Raw genomic sequence first — 5477 nt, forward strand, 5'->3', positions numbered from 1 at the left:
ATTTTATCGGTGTAGTCATGCTGGTGCTATGATTTAAGTGTGCTTAAAATGCAAAACTGCACTTGCTTAGAGCATTAAAATGACAGAAAGAATCAGGGTTGGCAAACCTTTGTTGTTGTTCTACCCTATCAGGAATGCAGAAGCAGTTGGAAAACATGGAATGGGGTGGAGAAGAGAAATCTGGGTTGTGTGCTTCACAATGGAAATAATGCATGTGGCCATCTAAAGCCTCCCCCACCCCTAAAAAAAAAAAAAGACCACTAGATCCAGGGTCTAAATTCACCTAGCTGCACAACTCTTTTAGGGGCAAAACAGTTCTGGTCGCTCCTGTTGCTTTCTATCACATGCTCCAGTGATGAATCTGGCAAGAGAACTTGATCTTGGCCCTGTGAATGGCCAACATAAAAGAAGCAAAAGACAGAAGAGGAGGGTTCTTAATTTTTATTTTTTTAAGTCCCTGTTTTTTGTTTTAAAAACCCCTGTACACTACTTTTATTCTTTTAAGGAACAGTTTTTAAAACAGACAGATATCTATCATTACAAAATGAGGCTTCAATAAAAGCTACCTTTTACTTCCACAGAGAGGAAATGCACAGACTTACAAAAAAGAGGGGGCCAGATCCTGGAGGAGGGTTGCCCATGTTTTTTTTAAACCACCTTCTGCTCTTGTGCCTTTAATATTAGATCTGCAGTCATTACCTGGTGGGAATGCTATTCCCAAGGTTGTGAAAAGCTTCATCAGCTGATTTCTGCATATTGGGTTGCTGCAAAAGGGCATATGAGCAGCTGGGTCTTTTTTCTGGTCAGTTGGCAACCTCATCCTGCACCCGTGATCACCTCCCCCCCCCAAACACACACATTTTCTCAGCTGTTATTTTGTTTAAAAGAGTCCATTGAAAATGGGGTTGTCAGTCACACACGCACTCCCAAAAAAGAGGCAATGCGCCTTTAACAGCTTTGCAAAGGGCAGCAATCCAACAGGTGCAGCTTTCCCCATCACTGAAAAAGCTTCGCTGAGAGTTATTGCTTCTCATGCAGCTGAAAAGACAAAAAGTCTTCCTAGGCTGGGGGCAGCAACTCTAACATAAAATAAAGGGAGCCAGCTGAGGAGCAGCAGAAAACGTTGGACTCTGGGCCCTACACAGACAGGACAGTTCTGCCATTTTTCTTACAGACGTTGTGTTTAGGACCTGGAACTGCAGGCCTTTGGGCTGCATCGGAACCAGGACCAGTGTCCAGGGCAAGTATGGTTGGGCACCTGCCTGGGCCCCGCAACCCAGCAGGGGCCCGCCGACAAGAGCCCCCCGGGCTCGTTCCTCAGGAGGAGATGCCGCGGCCTGTGGGCGCTCCGCGTGCCCAGCCAGCGGCAGCGGCCAGAGCAGCGGGGGCCACGGCGGTGAGAAGGCGGGCTCCCTGAGGGAGGGGCCCATGGAGGCGGCCTCCAGCCCCTGGGCCCGGCCCTGAGCGGAGCCATCAGGTTACCAGCTCCAGGGAAGGACCGGCGATGCCCGGCGAGTGCAGCCGCGTCGATGGGCGCTGAGCCAGACCCGCGGAGGGGAAGCTGCCCCCGAGCGACCGCGGCGCCCAGCGCTCTGGGGCTCGTCGCAGTCCGCTGCTCCTCTGCATGTCTGCTCGGAGGGCCGCGGCCGAGCGCGCTGCCAGGGCGCGGGAGCGCCGCCCGGGCGAGAGCGCTGCTGCGGGCGGGCAGGCGCGCGTCTTACCACGGCCGCCACAGCGGCGGGCCCCGCTCGGGGCGGGCCTGCCCGCTCGGGCCCCGGCCGGCCCGCGCCCGCCTCCGGCCGGCCCGCGAGGGAGCGGGGCCCGCGCGCGCCGGGGCCGGCCCGCCGGGCGTGCGCGGCGGCGGCGCCTTCGTGCGGCCCGGGAGCGCCGGGCGCGGGCCGCTGTCCGCGGTGCTGAAGGCGCCGCCGACGCTCCCCGCGGGCAGCGCGCGCGCCAGCTGGTGCAGCAGCGGGGCGGCGGCGGCGGCTTCGCTGGCCGCGTCGGAGCTCAGCAGGAACTGGCGCACGCCTTGCAGGCAGCTCCGGAAGCCGGCCTGGTAGTCGGCGTTCCTCAGGCTCGGCGGCGGCCCTGGCGGACGAAAGAAGGCCGGTGAGGCCGGCGAGAGCCTCGGGACGAACCTCCCCCCCCCCCCCGAGTCCCGCTCCGGGCCCGGGAATGCCTCCTTTGCACACGGGGGGCAGCTAGTCATTCATTCATCGCATTGCTACACCTTTCTGCAACCAGCCGTGGCGGTTCACAAAAATGTCAGCGCATTAAACCCACAGTAGTGCTACAATACAGCAAAGCATCAAAACAACCTTTGGAAGCCCACGATAACTATAGCAACAATTTAGAAAGCCAAGTCGGAGGCCTACTGGGAAGAATCGATTGGGTGGTCTTTGGCGAGAAAACTGGTTTGTTTTTTAAAAAATTGCTCTCGTTCCGTTAATCCAGAGTAACCCCCTGCCCTGCCTAGTACCATATTCGGTCACACACAGGCAGGAATTGAAGGGTCTGGGGAGAAAAAATACTGCCCTTTGTTTCGTTTATTTTAAAATTTTCTGCATTACATTTAGATCCTGCCTCCCCCTGCCCGGAACCCAAGGTCACTTACTTAATCCGCCTCCTCTCCGTTGTATCATCACAACAATCCTGCAAGGTAGGTCAGGCTAAGAGTCTGTGACTGGCCCAAAGTCATGCAGGCCGCTTCATGTCGGAGTGGGGATTTGAACTTGGGTCTCCCCAGGCCCAGGCCAACACTTTACCACAATACCACATAGGCTTTCTCTTTAAGCAATTTAGGGTAGGTGGTGACAGTTGTATTTTAGGGTTTTGTTTTTTGTGAACTGCCCAAAGAGCTTTGGCTATTGGGCAGTATAGAAATGTTATAAATAAACAAACAAATAAATAAATAAATGCATGTTCTAAAGCAGGACTGGGCAGACTTCACACTTATGGGATCTACATCTACAATGATTTATTATTATCATCATCGCCATCATCTAGAACTCCTAGGTCCAGCACCTGGAGCCAGGTGTAAAATCCTGGCTCAGGTAGATGGACACATGCTATTATGGAACAAGGGTACTTCTGAGCACATGCTCAGCCCAGAAAGTTGTGCTCGCTATCAGAACCAAGCTCATAACTCTTTTCACACAAATTTCTGCTCTTGCTTCCCCCCATCCCAACCATTCTTTTCCAGAAACCTAATTTGGGGGGTGGGGAAGAGAAAGCATGTTAGTTGTTGGTAGTGTTAGGCAATCGGGAGTCAGGAATCCCTGTTGAACTACTGCAGGTCACCCAGAGAGATCTACCAGGAGATCTGATCTACCTTCTGCCCATCTCGTTCTAAAGTAATTCAGGCAATTAATCTGGGCAAGGCACATCCTCCTTCTCATAATCTCCTGACTGAGAAAGGAAGAGAGAGCGGAGGAGGTGCTCCTGCTAAGACCCAACCTGATGTGTGCCACTGCTGTCCTTTTTGTTGCTATATTGCTTGGAAGAGCCACTGAGCTGTGATGGCATGATGATTGATTACCATTTTACTGGACTGTAACATTTAGTCAATTAATAGGTCATATCAATTTAAAAAATATTTTACTTGATTAGAAGTGGTCTTCCTGATTAATCAGTCCCCAGATTTTAAAAAAAGTGAATGTTTTGATACAAGTACTCTGCATGTTGTGGGGAGGTAGGGGGTGCCTCTTTTAAGATGGTGCTTCAATACATTCTCTTGGAAACCCAAGGAAGGAAGATCTTGCTTCTTCTCGCATGCAGACTTATACAGATCTGATCAACCAAAACATCTATGATTAATCAACTAACTTTTTCTTAATCAGATGAAGGCCCCATGGTTTTATTTGGAGTATTTCTTTACCTTGGGCAGAGGGATGCAGGCTTTTCATGTACTTTACGCTCAGCTCCAAAATATCTGCCTTCTCCAGTTTGCGCTTTCGGATCTGTAATGTTTTTTCAAAGCAAGCCAAAGGATTACTGGGGTCCCCCCATGCCCCTTCAGCAGGAATCACTGTATGACTTTCGCTCACCCTGTTGCTCCCCCCCCAAGGGAGGCAATTGGTGTGGGGCTGAGATGGACCCCCTATTTGGGGGGGGAGACAGTAGGGTCTTCCTCTCTCTCCCCTGACTTACTGAGACCTCCCCCCTGCAATTCCATGCTGTCTTCACAGTTACAAGTGGGTGTGAGGAAAAAGTCTTTGTGGGTTAGGGAGACTTAAAACCCCTGCCCTGGGGACAGCTTGGTCCTGTCTCCTGGAAATGCGGGGTGTGTGTGTGTGTCAGTCTCACCTGATGAGAATAGTGCTTTTCCAGCAGCCCTTTGAGCTGCTCCAGAGAAAGGTTGATGCGGGCTCTCCTCTTCTTCTCCATGAGGGGTTTGGAGACCTGGAGAAGCAGAAGCAGGATTTAATTCCCAGGAAAGGATGCTGAGGACTCAGGCAGGGTTCATCTTGTGTGAGGGCTCCATCCAGGCCATCTCTTTCCAGTGTCAGGGAGCAGATGAAGTAGGAACAGATGGAAGGGCCCCTGAGCACATTCAGAGTGCATTTTCCCTGACATCACGGTATACCTGCAAAGGGTCTCTACTCACACACTGGCAGATGGGGACGGGGGAGAGTTTTCAGTTCAGAGCAGTCTTGTCAGCTCCCAGCAGGGAGGGAAATGCACTCTGCATATACTCAGGGACATCTGCATCTTTTCTTCACAGTCTCTAAGCCAGAGAGCCCTGGAACTGAAAACATCCCAGGGCAGGGGTCTGACCTCTGGCAGGCATTGGACACTGGGCACAGGCCCATGACAAGGACTTGCATTCTCCCCCCTTCGGGCCAGGGTGGAGGGTGGGGGATGTCCCTGTCCTTTTGCTCCCCTCCAGAGGCACCAACCTTGCGGAATGAACCAGGCGCCCGCCTCTCCTGCGGCCCGGGGTCCGCGCCCATGGCGTCTCCACTGCCCGTCCTGCACCAAGGAGCTGGCATTTAACCAGGGGGTCACTTTCCATTTGAATGGCTGCATTCAGGCTGGGGCACCTCCCCCAAGGGGAGGGAGCGGGGGGAGGGGGGAGGGGGGAGGATTCTGGAGGGAAAGATGGGGCACTTGGGAAACATAGGTTCTTGGCTGGGCTTGCAAAGGGCTTTTAGGCTGCCTGCACTTTCGAAGTAACCCCTTTTGCAGGATCCATCAGAGCCACCCTGCTTGGAACCATCCAGACTTTTGGGGAGAGTGGCGTAGGGGTGTGTGTGGGGGGGGATGGGAAACAGCAATTCTCACAGTGAGCTGCTTTTTATGGCCAGAATCCAGCCAGGGCAATGCCCCCTTAGTATGTACAGAGTGCCTTTCCCTTTCAGCAGAGGAACCACACAGCCCACAGCAGACTAGGCCCAAAAGGAAGGGCAGGACGGTTGGGCCCTCAGGACAGGGGCTCTGGGCAGACCTCAGTGGGCCTGCTAGCAGGAGGGGCCCCC

This window comes from Heloderma suspectum, chromosome 15, assembly GCF_057233095.1.
Source record: "Heloderma suspectum isolate Gila_16-S chromosome 15, 16-S_ref, whole genome shotgun sequence".
In the NCBI taxonomy this organism is placed as follows: domain Eukaryota; kingdom Metazoa; phylum Chordata; class Lepidosauria; order Squamata; family Helodermatidae; genus Heloderma; species Heloderma suspectum.